This window comes from Mus caroli, chromosome 18 (genome assembly GCF_900094665.2).
Source record: "Mus caroli chromosome 18, CAROLI_EIJ_v1.1, whole genome shotgun sequence".
NCBI lineage: Eukaryota > Metazoa > Chordata > Mammalia > Rodentia > Muridae > Mus > Mus caroli.
The window spans coordinates 1,912,817-1,932,842 of NC_034587.1; the positions used below are offsets into that span (position 1 = coordinate 1,912,817).

Consider the following 20,026-nt stretch of genomic DNA (forward strand, 5'->3'; position numbering starts at 1 on the left):
AGGGGAATGCCAGGGCCAAAAGAATGGGAATGGGTGGGTAGGGAAGTGGGGGGCGGTATGGGGGACTTTTGGGATAGCATTGGAAATGTAATTGAGGAAAATATGTAATAAAAAATATTAAAAATTAAAAAAAAGACTTGATAAATAAGTCAATAAGTTTATTTGACATAATATCAGGTAAATTGGCGACTTGAGAAAGTGAAAACTTGATTCCTTCTTATTGACAGTCTATGGGCACTGCTGGATTTCCCTACACTGCCTTGCCAAGTTAGCTAAAAGTAAGTTTAGACCAAGAGTCTCAGAGAGAAGAGACCATCTCTGTGCATTTCCTCAGAGCTTGCTGCCATTAGCCTATGCTTAGAGTGTGCCATGCTCTCATGTGTTTTATGGGCACTGACCACAAGATTCAGTGTAGCTGTCTATCTAGATTAGCATTTCCAGAAGACTTAGGAACTAAACATGCCATACATCCCAAGACAGACATGTTGTCATCAGCATAAATGTCATAATAAAGTTGACCAGTACATCTTGAAATGTGAAAATACTAAATTGGAAATATAAAAACAGGAAACTTTTCAGAGGGCATAGGTCCTGATGCTGGGGACTGAACTGAGGGCTTTGTTCATGTTAGGTATGTACTCTGCCTTTGGGCTACCCCTAACCTTGTTGTTTTAGACAGGAGCTTGTTCTATAGTGTAGGCTGGCCTCAAAGTTATGATCCTTCTCTTCAACCGGGTCACTGATGGGGTTACAACCATGTACCACTGTGCCCAGGCTCTTCTTTACAGTGACCTACGCCACAGACCTAGCCTGACTTTCTGACAGAACTTCTTTCATGTTTGGTTCTGTTATCTCATGTCTGTTGATTCTAAAATACAACACAGTGATAGTCAAACAGATTTGATGCTACAATAGGTAGTGACTCCACAGGCAACCACTGTACCCAGTCAACGTTGTTCACCAGAGCTCTTGAGTCTAGTGACAGGATTCTATCTACTGGGCATTCACCAGCTTTGGGTTATCAAAAACAAATGTAATATAATGGGTGTTCAATCTCTGTGCCCACCAATGGTTTTCTATCTTTTGGGTAAAGGAGTCCTTAGGGGTAACATGATCTCTAACTCTGTAAGCAACTGTCTAGTCAAAGTGGGGTGCTCTATTTCATTGTTTAAAAAGTAGTAGGATATACTTAAAAGGTAAACATCAGGGTTTCACTTGTAAGATCTGTCCATGCCTGTGTTCTTACATAGACAGTCTTGCAAGGTTTTGAAGCCATTTCTGCCATAATAATGGTTTCCCTTTTTAATTAAAACTTTTAAGTCAAACTTACATCAAATATCTATATTTTGTTTTAAAGATACAGACACCAGGTTCTTTTCCTCAGAGACAAGCACTTTCAATTCTTAGAACTTAAAGCTTCTATGATCAGCATTCAGGTATCCATATATCCACATGTGTTGGCTACACATTTATAATTTTATTCCTCAGTCTTAGGTAATATCTACTGCTGTCTTTCTAAGAATGAAAAGTCACTATCTCTCAATAAAAATGATGAGTAATAGTAATTTCTAGATATAGACTTCTAGCCAAAACTCAAAAGCTATATTCTCCTCTGGTTGGCAATATCAAAATAAAGATACTGAAGATTTAAATGCTTTGCATATAATTTATTTCTGTATAGAAATTATGTTAAGATTTTTTTTTTTTTTGAGACAGGATTCTCATGATTGTATCTCTGGCTGGGATAGAACTCACTATGTATACCAGGCTGACTCAGAGAGGTCTTCCTGCCTCTGCTTTTTCAAGGGCTGACCAATGTTAGAAAAATTTGCACTGAAGTATCTCAACATGTTTTCACCCATTTGTCCAATGTTTGGTGGACCTTTTCAACTTGAAACCCTGGGTATTTCAGTTCTTGAATATTTCATTACATACATACATACATACATACATACACACACACACACTTTGCCAATTATGATGATACATTCTTACATGTAGGATGTTGATGCAGGAGGATTATAAGTTTGAAACCAGCCTGGACTATGTAGCAAGATTCTGTTTTAAACAAATAGTATTCATTCTTGACATTTGTAAGTATTAGTCTTGGGAGGAAACTCTAAGGATCTGATTCACTCTCTAATCCCACACAGATTTGGCAGAAGCAAATCTGAACAACTGAAGAAGACAGTGGTTGTTGACTTCTGGCCTCCATGTACACATACACTAAGTGTAGTCAAGTGCAATTGATGCTCTATTCAATAGTCAAATAATAGAACCAGACTAGACGGTTGTCAACTGATGATGGACAATAAAAATGAAGGTGTGTGTGTGTGTGTGTGTGTACAACAAAATCTTATTCAGCTAAAGAAAAGTTAAATTGCAAAATGTGTAGCAGAATGAATGGAAATAGAAAGCATTATATTGAATGAGATAATCCAGACCCATAAAGATAAATTCACAAACTGTCTCTCATATCCTAGCTTAAATTCTTAGATTAGTGTATTTTTAACTTGGAGTGTTTGCAGAATCCAAGGAAACAGAAACAGGGCAGGGGGAAGAGGCCTTTAGGAAGGAATTAAGACTAGAAGACATATTGATATAAAAGTTGTAGTCAACTGGAAGTTGAAGGATGTAAGTAGAAACTGTGGTGGAGAGAGTAGAAAAGAGGGGTAGGGAGAAGGATTAACCAAAACTAACCTGTATGAAAAAGCCACATGAAAACATACTAGTTTGTAAGCTTATTAAAAATATAATTGTAAAAGACATAATGGAGGTAGCCTCTTTAGGTAGATAACCTATGGAAAGCCATAGGATACTAAATAAAAATTTCCAGTGTCAGGCATGGGATGCCTCCATATAAGCTGTTGATTAGGAAGGCCCCAGAGGCCCATAAACCAATCTAGGTTATTGGCAGTGCTTTTTACTGCCCACCAGAACTAAAACATCACACTTGGATTACAGGGTAAAGTGATATCAAACTACAGCTGACCTGGAAACCCCCTCCCTGAGATCTAGGATTTATAGTCTTGGAAGGTGCTATGTAGGATGCTGGAGGACTGAAGGTAACAATCTTGCATAATACCATGAATCATGTAAACTATAGTAGTGATATAATAGGCAAGGTTTGGCTCAATGGTTATAGGTGCAACCAATTTCTTCTGATTGGAATGGAGGCTGGACCACAGGAGGGAATACACACCTGATATTATAGAGCTGATCAAAGAAAGGCCCATGGCTCAGTTCACAGAGCCCAGAAAAGAATTTACTATTGTTGTTCTGTCAGACACATATGTTGCCAAGGTACCTTATAAACATCTATGCTTATATCTATAGATTAGTATTGTTCTCAACGTTAAGACTCATAACCAATTAAGGTGCTAAGAATAAGTGACTGTTGACTGCTCTGTTCAAAAATGTGTAATCTTTACCAGCCCCTCCCAAGGCTTGGAGCTCATCATGAAGAGGGAGTAGAAGGAATGTAAGAATGGGGAAGGGCAGCCAGGTGGTGGTGGCACATAACTTTAATCCCAGCACTTGGGAGGCAGAGGTAGGCAGATTTCTGAGTTCAAGGCCAGCCTGGTCTACAAAGTGAGTTCCAGGACAGCCAGGGCTACACAGAGAAACCCTGTCTCAACAACAACAAAAAAAATCCAAAACCAAAATAAATAAATAAATAAAAGAGGAAGAGAAAGAAGAAGAAGAAGAAGAAGAAGAAGAAGAAGAAGAAGAAGAAGAAGAAGAAGAAGAAGAAGAAGAATGGGTAAGGGTGCTGAAAAATAGTATCTTCTGGACATAATTGGGCTGTTGTACTCATGCACTAAGAGAAACTGTGGTTGTCTGCAAAAGACCTGAACAAGAGGAGGCCTGTCAGCATTGCAATAAGGATGCAGCAGGGACTCATAGGCCCTCCCTACCCCTCTAGAGGGACTACTGTCAGTTAACAGCTCCTAAGGGTATATGTGATTTTCTTCATGGTACAGCTACCAGTAGGTTTTTCATGTTCCAGTAAATAATCTCCAACCCATGCTCATTCAAACAACCCTAAGTAAACTCAGTACTTCATAAACACACAAAAGAAAGATGGATACTTGTTCTGAAGAAGGGTTTCATCAGGTGAGGAAAAAGAGAGAGAAGATATGGGGTTGATAATGACCAAAGTATATTATATATGGAATTGTCAGACACAACATTTTCATCTTTCCGTTTCTCTGGATTTTAGCTGGATGTAAACAGCTCTTTTGTTGATATACAAACCCTGATAAAAAATGAAAAGCAGGGCTCAGAGCCCAAGGCTTAGAAGAATGCCTATAGAACATCAGTTGTAGGACATTGTGATGCTTGCATCCCTAAAAGGAATGGTTATTAGTGTTCAAGAGAACTGCCCTGATAGCACCAGAACATTCTTGATATGAATATAAAAAAGACAAAGTGATTTTCTAAATAAAAACAAACTAGATTAAAGCAATGAATGAAAAAAATCTTATATTTTATTTGAAGAAAGTATACTTTAAGTCTTTTTGTGTAGTTCTGGAGTAGTTTTCTAATTATAAAAATCATGCTTCCTTGGGTAATAAGAATGCTGCATTGACTGAGGTGTAGCCTAGCTGAGGATCAGGTGAACCCAATTAACCCAATTTTATCTTGCACATCCTAAGTGGTTTACTTTAGCTGTACAATGCTCCCTAAGTCCTTTAGGGACCTGCAAGGAAAACCCATAAACAGGCTTTGAAGGCCATGACATTAATTTTGCTGTCTTTTTTATGCCTTAAATGTACATCCGAGAGCACAAAAATTCTTGTCCTTTGGGAAAGAAGGCAAATCTGAAACTAATTATGGTAGTTATTATCATAATACTATTAAATTAAACACTATGACCTTAGTGAAATTTATTTTGGTACAATTTTGCTAATGAACACATCTTCTCAAATGAGATTAGCTCATTCATGCCTAGAGCAAAATGGTTTGACAGAGGCCTAGTAGAACAAAAACCAACACATAAAACATGGAATTTTCATTTCCATAAGGCTCAATTGGAAAGGCTGATGTAATGAACTTGGCGCCTCTGGACTTTTTTCTGTAAAAATGTTATATCTGTTACAAAATTTTAAGAGGCAAACCTTCAAATGCCATTGGATGGAATACTGAATCAAGAGTCTTATTGTCATAATGATTGCCTCCCAGGGACAATCATTACTACTTCCTGCTGTCATCTGTGTGCTAAAGATTTGCTTATAGTCATCATTACTATTTATTTAAACTTAATAGATAAGAGAGAAAGGAAGCACACTAGTATTCTGATAGCTTATTTCTGTGATTGAGGTTTTTTTTTTTTAAATATTCTTTTCATGTGTGAGGTGTAGGGTAACTGTGCATGAATGTGCTGTAGTGGGTGTGTGGAGATCGATCGGAGAACAACTTTGGATGCCAGGCCTCGCCTTCAATTTGCTTGAGACTGAATCTCTTCTCTGCCACAGTGTACGACAGGCTAGTTGGCTCACAATCCTCTGGGCATTCTCCTATCTCCACACCTCATTCTGCCATAGGAGTGCTAGGATTATTTACTCACATCACTGGGCCCACCTTTATATGAGTTCTAGAGATCCAAACATACTTGTATGTTAAGTGCTTTTATCCAATGAACCATCTCCTCAGCTCCTAAGCTTCTAAGAATCAAGCTGCTTTATGTATTGGCAAGACAAGATGTACCAGTGTCAACATGTAAGCTCAATGATGTCTTGCTACATCAGATTCCTAGCACCTTACCAGCATTGGGACTGAGCTTCAGGTAGGAAAAGAAGCCTCTTGGTCTGGCATGGAGACATGTTTTATGTCTGAATTCTCCAGTACTGAAATTGTGTAGATAGCCAGACCACAATGGGCTTATAAACGCACAAGGACAGAGATTAGAGCTAAGGCGCCAGAGAAAGATGACTCTGATGGGCAGTAAAGGAAAATTAGGCAAGTAAGCTTACCAACCTCTTGCTACAACAATTAGAGCAGGAGCTGTCCCTAAAGCTGTTGTCAGTCTGTGGAATCAAGGCTGCCTAGTTTGGCCTCAGTGGGAGAGGATGCATCTAACACTGTAGAAACTTGACGCGCCAGGTTGGGGGAGATTCCTAGGGACCACTCCAGATTATTCTGTGAGGCTCAGTATCACTTTAATAAGAAAACTAAACAAATACTGCTGTGGATATAGATGCAAAAGTATTCAACAAAGTATTAGTATATTAAATGAAGTAACTAAAAGAATTATAAATCAGTACCAGGTGGGTTAATCTCAGGAATGCAAGGTTGACTCAACCTTTAAAACCCAAGGAACATAGTACATCAACATATATGTTTTTAAAAGCCATATGTCATCTTAATAGACATGGAGAATGCATTTAATAATATCTAAGTTCCTCTTGTGGTAAGAAAGAACAAAGCATAGAAGAGAACTTCTTACCCCAATGAAGAGTATCTCTGAAAACCTGTTAGCAGGTATACTTTGTGGTGGAAGACTAAAAACACGTTCCCTCAACATTAGGAAAAGGACTAGTCTTTGTTCTGTTTCTGTCTCTATTCAGTGTTGTTCTGAAGGTTCTAACCATGACAAACAGACAAGGAATGAACTTTCAATTTGTATATCACAAGATTTTGTTTGTAAAGCTCTCTTTAAACATGTTAAGATAACATGTTAAGAAACATGTTAAGATAACATGTTAAGAAACATGTTAAGATAAAAAAATGGTTATACTAAATAAAATTTTCAAGGCTGAAAGAAACAAAGTCATTATAAATACCAATTGCATTTTTATGTATTAACTGTGAGTAATCTGAAAATACATTAGCAAAGCAACATTTATAGTAGCATCTAAGCAAGAGTAAGTTTAACAAAAGTTAAACATTTGTAACACCAAATGCTGAAGTAATTTGGGAGTTAAAGATTTAAATAAGGAAAGACTCCAAATTCTTAAGCTGGAAAACTTAACACTATTAGCATGACAGTCCTGCACATACTAAACTACATATTCAGAGTAAGCTCCATGCGACCAGAACTTCCTCATACTGCATGTATTAACAATATGATCTTTGGGACCTTGAGTCAGCAAAGTTGTCATGTGGGGGAGAATATTAGCTCATCCTTCTTAGTGTCATGACTCAAATATAAGTTGTAATAAAGAAGGCAGCACAGTACTACAATAAGGATAGAAAGATGCATAGAATAGAACGCACCCTGACATTCTGCTATGCTGTATTTTAGTAATGGTGTCCAGACAAATCAATAGGGGTAGGGTGGCTCTCAAACAGTGCTCTGAGAACAACAAACAAAACAAAAGGGACCCGTGTACTACATATAGAAGTTACCAAAAGATGTGAAGATAAAAGGTAAAAATATGAAAAACCCTCAGAGGAAATCAGGGGTTAACATCTTTATAACTTTGAGTTATGCAAAATAATTTATCAGATTGACACTCAAAGCACAGGTGACAAACTAAACTTTGGTAAGTTGGGTTTCTCCAAAATTAAAAACTTTCAAGGCTAAAATGACAAGCCAGGGTATGGAAGAGATATTTGCAAATCATATCTCTGGTAAAAGGCTCATGCCCAAACTTGTTGCAGAAGTTTTACATTCAACAATAAAAAATAACCCAATTAAATATGTATATATAAATATACTTTTTATTTTCTTAGATTTACACATTGCCAGTGAGAACATGAAAAGACGCTTGATGTCACTAGTCATTCAGAATAGTCATAATGTGATCCCATGTGATAAAGAAGAAACTAGAAACAAGTATTGGCGGAAATGTATAGTCCCTGGAGACTTTGTATACTGCGGGTGAGGATTACTTGGGAAGTGTCAACAGACAAACATGGCAGTTCTTCAGAAGGTTGAGCATGACATACCCTGTGGCCTGGCCAGTGACTGTGTGGAGTATGCCCATTCTGATTGTATGTTGAATAGTTTAAAGGAGAATTTGTAATAAGTAGGTTGGTACCCTATAACCCAGCAGAAGACTTTGAGATGTCAGTTGTATCACAGTTACTGGCCCAGCTCCTTTTGAGCTTTCTGTGGTTATGATAGGTGCTTATCACAAAGGCATGTGAGCCCATTCTACTAAAGCTTCTCGTTAGGTCCTAGGCAGTATGTAAATAAAATCACAGCAATGTGAGAGAAAGAACAGGGTTTGCTGCATGTATGAAGGGCTATCTGAACGGCTCATGTATTGAGGTTTGTTGGCCAGTCTGTAGCACTATTGAGAAGTAGGAGAACATTTTGGAGCCTAGTGAAAGGAAGTTAGTTTGTTGTGAGGAATGTTGGGGCTCCCATCCCTTCTTGTCTGTCTCTCCATTTGCTTCCCAGCCACCATTAGGAGAGCAGACTCCTCTGCTATTTTTCCTATCACAAAATGGACTCCCTAACTACAGGCCCATAGTTACCTGGCTAAATATCATCTGAAACCTTAGAGACCATGAGTAAAGTAAATCCTCCATTAAGATGACTACTGCCTTGGGAATTTTGTCATTACAGGGAGCAAGTCAACATATATAAAAATCCTACTGAGATAGCACTGTCATGCTCAGGAAACCTGGAAAGGCTAGTGTACCTGGCGTACAGAGTTGAGGAAGGAGTGTAGGCTGAAGTAAGTCGGGAGTGGACCAGGAAAACCCAGAGAAGACTAAGAGTGCCCAGTTTTCTAGTCAGACGATGAAACTTGTGCCAGGAGGTTCGCAGTGGAGAAGAGGAAACATGGACATCACAAGGGCTTTTTGGAGACAGAACCAATATAATTTAATGAGCTTCAAGGCAGGGAAGGTGAGGTAGAGTGAGACACAGCTCTGAGATGTGGGCTTTTGAAAATGAAAATATTAGAGTACAATTTTCAACCAGAAAATTTCCCTTGTAACACTCATTGTTTGAACCACCTTAGGAAACATGGCTGCTTGCCTTCTGCTGAGAAGTATCATTTTTCTTACTGTGCTAGTCACACATAGGGAATTGTACAGTTTACTGAGAGCAAGGATTTTTGGAAAAGTACAAGTTTAAGGAAATTTGGCAAATACGTTTTATAATATTGGCAGATTAATTTTGCCCAGGTCCTGTCCTGGTAAGAACCTCACTATCTCATGCCCTTCACCCAGTGCTGTGGAGATCATCTGTCATGTATATTTCCTCATGGTTCTATAAGTAATGAAGGCAGACTCTGAAGTAATTGTCTGGCACATAGCTGCCTTCCACTGACAGCTCTTTGGAATAAGTTCACTTTTAGCCATTTCTTATTTCCTTGGCCAGCCAAAGTCCTCAAATGTCAAGTTCTTCACTGTTCTTACTCTGAAGTTGTTTGGAAGTTACAGTCTTTCATTATGACTTCTAAAGGCCATTTTTGCAATTTAACACTATGGTGAAATAAATTTTAGGTATTTAAGTAATTTTAATAACCCTAACTTTTTTCCTATGCCCACTAAAGAATCCATTATTCTGCACATTATTGGATTTGGGACAGCAGTCCTCAGAGCCAACAAAGTGTTAGAAATGAGAACATCATGAAAACCACCACAGTTAGGTTCACTATACTGTGACTGTGAACAGCTTTAATGCTAGCAGACCAGTAAGGGACAAACACTGTAGGCATGTAAATGCTCTCTGCACACAGCAAGGCTAGGAGGAAATTTAAGTCAGAAAGCTCAGAAGTCATTCTGAGACAGCAGAAATGACCTGCCTCTTTGCTACCCTTTTCCTGGGGCTTTCTCTCCAATATTTATTCCAGTGATTAGCACACAGGAAGGAATAGGGCCTTGGAGCCCAGGCTTTCCTTGAGAATACCAGTCATCTCTATCTGAACCCTTCAGTTTTACTGTCCAGAAAGTCTCAGTAAAGCATAGCTGTTTATTATTAAACATGAAGTGTATCACATTGTTTAATTTATAGTACATTTTAATTTCTGAAAATTGTCACAAGAAATGGAAACTTTATAAGAAAATAACAGATGATGGAAACAATTTACCTGTCAGGACAAAACATGGCACCTGTCCATTTACTCACTGTGTGAGCTTAGATAGGGATCATAAAAATAACCATCCAATGGCTGTAATGAAAATTAAACTAACACATGCTGAGATTACTGCTTGTTATATTTAAGTTCATATTTATGTTACTTTCCTGCTTCAGTTATTACGTTACTAGTATAGCTTACACTTCCCTATGCGTGCTTGCTTAGTCCCTCCTAGTGGCAGTAGCAGATTTCCTCCTTTGTTGGCTTGGGGTTAAGATAGCATTAAAGCGAAGATTGCACAGCTACTAAGTCAATGGTTCTCAACTTTCCTAATCTATGACTCTTTAATGCAGTTGCATGTAGTGGTGACTCCCAATCATAAAATTATTTCACTGCTACTTCATAACTGTATTTTTATTACTGATATGAACTGTAATATAAATATCTTAAATGCAGAATATCTGATATGTGAACCCCAAAAGGGTCACACAAATTGAGAACTTCTGTACTAAGTTGTTACAAATCAGTTGTATGTGCTAAGCCGTTGACATAGGATATCACACTATTAGGCCTGTTGTGAGCCTCGCAAACTAAGAATATGAGGTTGTTTGTTTGTTTGGGTTTCTCTTTCTTTTTTTCTTTCTTTCTTCTTTTTTCTTTCTCTTTTCAGATAGCTTTCACTATGTCTCCCTGGCTAACTTAGAATGTTTTGTTATAAGCTAGGCTGGCCTGAAACTCGGAATTTTACATTTCTGAATTACTAGGGTAGGGGGAAACCTAAAAGACTATCCTGGTATACATGAAAATTAGATAATTCAGTTTCAGTGCTCAGAAGAAGTTTGGGTAAATTTTGTAGATATACTTTATGTTGTTTTAGTCGCAGGAATCATGAGGGACAGTAGATCTCAGAGACACTCAACTGAAAATACTTCCTCTCTGAGCCTTTACAGAAGTTCCCCACACTTGGCTTTGTGTGGTCGTTGATAGTGTTGACTAACTCATAATTTTTAACTAACCTGTTTTGATAAAAGATGGACACATGCATACAGAAGCATATAATTTTCATCAGCCATTTTTATAACCATAAAATGCCTATTCTAGTCAGGTGGTAGTGGTTCATGCCTTTAATCCCAGCACTTGGAAATCAGAGGTAGACATATCCCTGGGTTAGAGACCAGCCTGGTCTATGGAGCTACACAGAGAAACCCTATCTCGGAAAAAAAAAAAAAAAAAAAAAAAAAAAAAAAAAAAAAAAAAAGCTATCCTGTCTTTCCAAGTATGTTTCTATGTGTGGGTATATGCACATGAATACATGTACCATGGGAAGTCAGAGGCATTGTATGCCCTAGTGTTGGAGTTATATAGGCAGTTATATAGCTGCCAAATGAAGATACTAGGAATCAAACTTGGTCCTATACCAGACAGCTAGTGCCCTTAAACACTGAGCCATCTCTCTTGCCCCAGGAACCTTTTATTTTGATATGATGTAAAAAAAAGTATAACATATCGTCCTGCTTAAGATTGTTTTAAAACATGCTCCACTCTGTTCATTTATTTATAATAATTCATATTATATATTTAATATTATAATATTATTTAATATTATTCATATTAAATAATACATATTATTTATAATAGCCAGAAGCTGGAAAGAACCCAGATGTCCCTCAACAGAGGAATGGGTACAGAAAATGTGGTACATTTACACAATGCAGTACTATACAGCTATTAAAAACAATGAATTCATGAAATTCTTAGGCAAATGGATGGAACTAGAAAATATCATCCTGAGTGAGGTAACTCAATCACAAAAGAACACACATGGTTTGTACTCACTGATAAGTGGATATTAGCCCAAAAGCTCAGAATACCCAAGATACAATTCACAGACCACATGAAGCTCAAGAAGAAGGATGAGGGAGGAGGGGATGGGGGGTTTTCAGAGGGGAACTAAGGAAAGAGGGTAACATTTGAAAATTAAATAAAGAAAATATTTAATAAAAAATATTTTTATAAAAGGAAATCATATATATTTCATCTAAATTACCTGTCCTATATTGAAAAGCAATTGTGACTTATGCACACATGGTAGTTACCAAAAACAGGCTTGAATCTAAAACATGCTTTTAAACTCATTTACTATGCCCTCTTACAATTTTGAGAAGCATACAGCAAAGTCTCCACAAAAGAAGGGTATATGTAGAGATGTAATGAAAATTTTCAACTACCATCATTACTAATATATAGGTCTTATAAGGTAAACTGAGTTTCGGTTTGTCTTGCTATGAATCTTGTTAGTTCCTGTGGACTGAAGTGCACTGGGTGTCACCATAGAGCCCTTGAGAAATAAGGTTCAAGGCTCTCTGTGCTCCATCCATGTCTATGAAGCTGAATGAAGAAAACTGCATGTCTTCTGACAATGATCAGTTGTAGGAGTGAGGATGGAAGAAAGAGTCAAGAACAACAGAAGAGTGCACTTAAAGAGGTCATGATTGGAGGAAGCAAGATTTGCTAAAGGAAAAATGCAGGCTATTCAGATTAATGGGGGAAGGAGGGGAAAGAGTGCTTGCTGGTACTTAGGAGACAAGGGTACTACACTTTGACAAATGCCAAGGATTCCCTAGTCCTCCAGGGAATAGCCAATGATAGGCCTCTTAAGTTACAGCTGAGCACAGACATAGCAGAAGGATGCAACACTGTCAGATCTTCCCAGACACATAAAGAAATGGGGCTGCATGGTTGGTGAAGACAGCATCTTGCAGAAGGAGCAGAAAGGGACTTTATCTAAAGAACTGAAACCCCACTCCACTTTGAGAACTGTAGCTTTAAACACACTCTTTCCTTTTATGTTGGCAAAGAATATATCTCTAGCAATCTATTATCCTTTTACCTACAGTGTTATTCACAAAACTAGTGAAAACAAAATGTTTTCATCTCTCTTTGTTTTATATTTTACATAGTAATTCTCCCATTCCTAAGTAAATTATCTTTATTGTAAGACAATTTCAGATTAAATAGTTAAAATTTAAGCTATTATAATAAGCATTCTTCTTCAAAAAATAAAAACTAAAATTTGATATATTATAGAACAGAAAATATTCAAGAGGATCACCATAAAAAGTGATTTAGGATATCTCATGTGCACCTACCTTCACCAATCAATCAATATAATAAAAATGAGAAAACAGAAGATGAAAGGCTCTGAGGGATGCATGTATGGTGACTTCTAACCTTCAACACTGACAGATATATACATATATGTACATGTACATAATTAATCCCAGGTACACATCAGCCTATAATCCCAGCACTAGGGAAATAGGAGCAAGAAGATCTGCTGCAAGCTCCAGGCCAGTCTTGACTGCACTTCAACACTGTCTCAAGAAGGAAACACACATATACATGCATGCTCATAATATTTCAATTATGACAGGTACTCTGGTTATCCTAAATAAAATTTGCAATTGGCTAAGGGAAAGTAGTTCTCTTATCTAGTTATAAAGAAGAGGTCCAACTTTAAATTATGTTTAGTTAAAAAAAATCCTGACCAAATAAAAATGTCCTAAGTGCCTTGCCCTTTCCCCAGCATTTCTCTAAAGAGGAGACACATATGCCTGTTTGTTCTGCTTGTAAAGGCTTGCTCCTGTACAAGTTCTTTGAAGAGTGCTGCTTTTGAAAAAAAGTCTTTTAAAACAAGTACAAGATACACATAAGTATCAGAAAATTTCTTTAAAAATTATGTGTATGCAATGCATATCTAAGTGTATATACATGCCAGAAGATCTGTGAGCTATCCAATGTAGATGCTAGGAGCTGAACATGAGACATTGAAAGAGCAGCAACTGCTCTTATTACACTGAGCCATCTCGTCAGCTCCAGAAGAGTCTACAACTAAAGAGAAGCCAACATCAACCATTGCAAGTGTCTGTCTTTGAGTACGACAGCAGGATCAGTGAGATGGCCCAGTTGGGAAAGGCATCATTGTAATCTTATCTCCTTTGGTACAAGTCTTGGCTCCAAGTCTAAATTTCCTTGTAGCCTACATTTTGTATTTTGTTTTGATCCATTTGCTGTTTTACATTGTAGACCTGCACAATAATGATTACTAATAACCATGCAACAAAACAAATATTAGGCCATCTTGAAATTTCCTTTAAAGAAATGAGACAACTACCTTTAAATTTAGCCGCAGGCAAGTTCTTAGAAAGAGGGCAGGAGCAGAGACATTCTTTTCCAGAATCTCACAAGAATGAGCCCTATCCCAGTTGTTAAAATTATTTCCCTCTGAATCCTTCTGACCTGGGCCTTTAGTCTATGTTGTTTTCAGCTATCTTCCAAGCTCCTACTAGGATAGTGCATTAAGTTCTGCTTACAGTGCTCAATTTCTTTTCAAGTCCCAAGTTCCAAAGCCTTTTTACATTCTTAAAACAAAATAAAACCAAAGCCTCACACCATTAAGTCTATCACAGCAATACTCCATTCCTGATACCAACTTCTCTCTTAGCTACTTTTCAATTGGTTCTATAAGATACCATGATCAAGGCAATGTTTCGAAGAAAGGATTTATGTGGGGCGCACAGTTTCTGAGGGATAAGAGTCTACCACTATTGTAGAGGAGAGTGTGGCAGCAGGCTCACAAGCTGGAGCAAAAGCTAAGAGCTCACATCTCAAAACACAAGTAGAAGGCAGAAGAGAAAGGGAGGAGAAACAGGGAGGGAGGGAGGGAAGGAGGGAGGGAGGGAGGGAGGGAAGGAAAGAAGGAGGGACAGAGATAATGATGGAGACTAACTCAATGTGTCATGAATCTTCGGAAACCTCAAAACCAGAATACAGTGACACACCTCTGAATCCTTCCCAAACAGTTCAACCAATCTGGGATCCACAACTAAAGCAAATGAGCCTATGGAGACCATTCTCATTTAAACTATCACACATGGCACTGGCATGCTCTCTATTTCCAGTTTTCCACAGTACATTTTCCTTCTTTGTCATCTACAATTCCCACCCCTAGTGGTAATAAGCACATACTGAAAGGGCTCCACTGTGTCTTAACACTAAGCTCATCCTCTGGAAAATGGGCACAGCCATGAGGCCTGTGGAGCAGCATGAAGCCCACTACTCTGCTTGTTCTGAAAACACTAAACTAGTCTAAACTTTATCCTCCTTGTTCCTCCACTCGCCTGTACTACACACTCCTCTATCTGAACCATTTCTCTTTCCTTTCTAGAGAAATATGAATTGCTCAAGAGGAAGCCTATGGAAGTACTGAGTACTGCCTGATCTGTTCTGATACACAGAATGCTGATCCTCCTCCTCCCTGAGACCAGGCCCTAAGCTCAGGCTACATTTCCTGGCCCTTGTTTTCCTCAACAATAAGGAAACAGCATTGCTCTTGCATAAGGCTTTCCTTAAGCAGAAGAGTCAGCATTAACTTAACAAAGCCAAGTCTCTTCTGTAACAACAGCAGTAATATCATGTGGCCTCCTAACTCCCTACATCGGCAGCCCACTGGCTTGCTTAAATATTCCCTATTGCAAATAAACTGTGTAGCACTGCCTAAGTGCTCTTATTCATGTTCTTGTCTCCTCTTGACATCCTGCCCATTTTCCAAGATGGCCTTTGCCAACATCATCCACAGGGCCTGCTTGGTCTCTATCTTACTTGACCTCTTAGCCTCAAATGACAACTGCTTTCAACCTTCCAGTGCTGCTTGCTTCTTACTGTATATGAGGGAGACTGCAGATTTTCCTCTAAGTAAACATCAGACCTCACTGTACACCTTCTCCCTAAGGAGTCTTACCCATTTATAGCTTTATTTACTACAATGGCAGCTTAAAAGCCAAACATTGGTATTCTTAATCTCCAGTTCAGACACCTCTTTTCTGAGCTCCCACCTCTAAGCCTACATGCCCAGCAGGGGCCTTGCATACAGAAATCTTGGATTTAAAACCTATCTCTCCCATTCACTGTCTGACATCAGGGAACACTGGTGTCTCTCTCCCTTTCTAAACCATACAGTAACAACTGGCCCCATCCAATTCCTGTGGCTTACCTTGTTCTCCCTTTCATCCCTGTATCTTCCCTCACCCCTTCTTGAGTTCAAACTACCCATTTCCTAGTCAGTTCTTACAATTTCAGATTTCCTTTCCTCCCTAGGAAAGCAGAGCAAGGGAAGGAGGGGAGAAGTAGTATTGCAGTCAGACAGAATTCAAGAAAATACTCGGCCATCTAGATGAGAAACCAAACATGGGCACATACATAAGAGGTCCACATGGGGAACACTGAGCCATATGAAGAGCTAGCTGAGTGATCACAAGCTGTACAAAGGTTAAATACAAATAATAAAAATTTGACAATCAGAAGGAAGCTACCTGGTGCTCCCATCCCTGCAGGTTTTTATTTGGATGAATAAGGGTAAAGAAAGATGTTCCCCTTTCCCACCGAAAATGGGATACCAACACTGACTCACCTGTTCTTAGGATGCTCAGACACAGACAAACCTAACTGAAGTGACCAGCATGTCAAAACTACTCTGTACTCTTAATTAACAAGTCAGGTAAAACAACATAATGCCTTTGGTACTTTTAAAGCAATGTTTTACATTATTTTGTCATATATTATATGTAAACAATATATATATATATGTATATGTATATATATGTATATATGTATATATACATACATATATATATATATTCACAGACTATTACTCAGTAATGAAAAGGAATGAACTATTGATACATGTAACAACTTTGAAAACTCTCAAGTGAATGAACGCATACCAAGAGGTTACTCACTTAATAGTCCACTTACATAATCCTGAAATAAAAATACTATGAACATAGAGAAGGTACCAGTGATTGGCAGGGCTTATGGATAGGCACACCTGTGAGAGACTAGGCAAACATGGCTATAAAAGGGCAACTTGAAGAATCTCTGTTATGGAAACCATCTTTGAACATAGTTACAAGAAGCTATATGACAAATAAAAATTACCCGAGTGAGCATATGCACATGTGCATACACACATATGAATTTAAGAATTAAAGAAATCTGATAAATATGAAGACTGTTTCAGAGTTAATACTCTAGAGCAATGGTTCTTAACCTTCATGATACTGTACCCTTTAATAACTCATACTGTGGTGACTCCCAACCCTAAAATTATTTTGTTGCTATTTTATAGCTGTAATTTCCCTACTGTAGTGAATTGTAATGTCAATTTCTAATATGCAGAATATCTGCTATGTGACCCCTGTTAAATTGTCATTTGGCCTTCCCCCCAAAGGGGTTATAACCTACATGTTGAGAACCACTAAGGGAAAACCAAGGAGAGTGTATGTCATGTAGATTACTTATTGAAAGTTCATGTGCATTTATAATTATCTCAAATATAAACCTATCAATGAAAAACAGCTTCATGAGTAGGGATAGAAAAGTTGTTAAGCATGTATGAGGTCCTAGATTTCATAGCTGGAACTTCAAAATAAAAAATAAATGACAGACAAACCAACAGATAGGATACAGTCCTTTAAACTTTAAAGTCAAAAGTATTTCCCCACTATGATAGCAGTTTTGGTTGTCAATTTGACATAGTTTAGAATAACTTGGGAAGAGTCTCAATGAGGGTTGCCTAGATCAGGTTGATCTATAGCTATGTGTGAGGACATTATCTTGATTATGTTAATTGAGATGGGAAGACCCACTACGAATGTGGCTGGTACCACATTCACTTTCTGAATGAAGGAGAGAGGGAGATGATCACTTGTAAGCATGCACACAGGCATTTTCTCTTTGCTTGTGACAGTAAACATGACCAGCTGCTTCTTGGTGCATACAGTAATGCAATAATGGACTGTAACCTAGATTTGAAGCTAAATTAAACCCTTTCCTTTAAGTTTCTCTCTCTCTCTCTCTCTCTCTCTCTCTCTCTCTCGCTCTCTCTCTCTCTCTCCTTCCTTCCTTCCTTTTTTTTTAAAACCATACAATAGAAACAAAACTAATACTAGCAATTCTCAAAAGTGTTATACTAGCGAGGTGTGGTGGTGCACGCCTTTAGTCCCAGCACTCGGGAGGCAGAGGCAGGCGGATTTCTGAGTTCGAGGCCAGCCTGGTCTACAGAGTGAGTTCCAGCACAGCCAGGGATATACAATACAGAGAAACCAAAAACCAAAAACCAAAAAAAAAAAAAAAAAAAAAAAAGTGTTATACTCCTGGCCACTGACTTGACTCTTTTCACAGGTAGTTTCAATTTCTTCATATTCCATATTGGTATCAGCTCATGGAGAAAGGATACACAGGATAGACAGATATCTTTAGGTTGTACTAGTATTTTGGAGAGGACATCTTGAATGAGCTTGAAGGTCTGCGATCATAATGACTCAGACAACTCCTTATGACCTAAGAAAAGCTGACTTCTTTGGCACTTTGAAGTGTTAAAAAAAACCCTCAGAATTAAATTACAAAGTTTGCACACTTGTTTATGCAGCTGGTCTTTTTAAAACTTGTAGTGCTTTAAGCGTACAATTCTAATGGGCTCACTGGTGACATTCCAATCCTTTGAAAAATAAATGAAATGTCATAAACCATTTGACACTTCTTAAGCTTAGATTTTTATCATCATTCTAACTCTAAAAATAAAAAGCAGTATGTAAGGATGGGATCTTATTTAGTGTTCTACAAAGCTCAAGACAGCAGATAAATCATACTATTACATGTCATTTAGAACCCCAACTTTAATGCTTGGTATTAAATTGCCACAATGCCTGTGGTCACTCCCATGAGCATCCATACAAGTAGAACAACTTTTCTTCAAATATTGCAGAAATCTGGTCCTTCCTGTGATAAATGGAGCAATAAGGCTTGGTGACTGTACTTGTGTATACTCAAATACTTCATACCCACACCCATATGGGCATCTTACTAGATGCCTGCAAGTAGAGACTTAATTCCTCAGCCTCCATCCAGTAGCATTCTAGATTACTTATAAAAAGTAAAATACTGACATAAGTCCTTTAAATTAAAAGAATAGTTTGTATGTATGTCTGTCTACATGTATGTATGTGTTTTTAACACTATAGGATATTCTTCTTTCATATGTCCATATAACTTTTAGAATTGATTCGCTACAAAAAAATAAAAAATAAAACAAAACAAAAACAGCTGTGTGAAGATGATGAAGATTGGACAGAATTAAGGGATAAGTTTGGGGGAAATATCATGAAATGGAGTCTTGCATTCCTTGAACAAAAGGTCTCTTCACTTATTCAGATGCTTGACTTCTTAGTTTTGATTTGCTGTTTTAAGAATACAGATTTTGTATGATTGGTATTAAACATATTTCTAAATACTCTATTTTACTGAAAATAAGGAAAGCATGTATTCTTAATCATCATACTTCAAAAGTGTGTCTCTCAGGACTGCTGGATCATAGTCTCTCTGGAAATGCCTAACACATCAAACTCAGAAGCTATTTTAATAGCTCATCTCAAAAATGGAACACTGACTCTAAACTTGGCAGTAAAAGGAATGAACAGATAATATCTAACAAGCCCATGCTATTAATGGAATCAGGTGGCATGTGTTAACTGCTCTCAATTTCTCTGTACAGTACAGAATAGATAGTGTTCAGGTAGGGTAGCCGAGAGCTGCAGTGTCATCCATCCTTGAGGCAAGGGACTCACACTGCCTAGTTGCTCTGCAGCTGAGTCTTCTAGGTAAACCTCTGCCCAGTCATGAACAGGGAATTTCAGACAGATTGAAGCGGGAACTAGTCAATGATGACTACGAAACAGTTACAATGCTCTATCCACTTTTAGCCTGTATCCAGAGTCAGAGCTTTTTGATTTAGCTTTCCTGATTTACCAACTTCTTCTTCCTCTTCCTCTTCCTCTTCCTCTCTCTTCCTCTTCCTCTTCCTCTTCCTCTTCCTCCTCCTCCTCCTCCTCCTCCTCCTCCTCTTCCTCTTCCTCTTCCTCTTCCTCTTCCTCTTCCTCTTCCTCTTCCTCTTCCTCTTCTTCTTCTTCTTCTTCTTCTTCTTCTTCTTC

General features: G+C 38.0%; 1 protein-coding gene across 8 annotated transcripts in view; it reads right to left on the reverse strand.

The window, feature by feature from the left end:
* Positions 1-20,026, reverse strand: part of Znf438 (zinc finger protein 438) — a 116,321-nt gene that overhangs the window by 33,006 nt on the left and 63,289 nt on the right. The window lies entirely within an intron of this gene.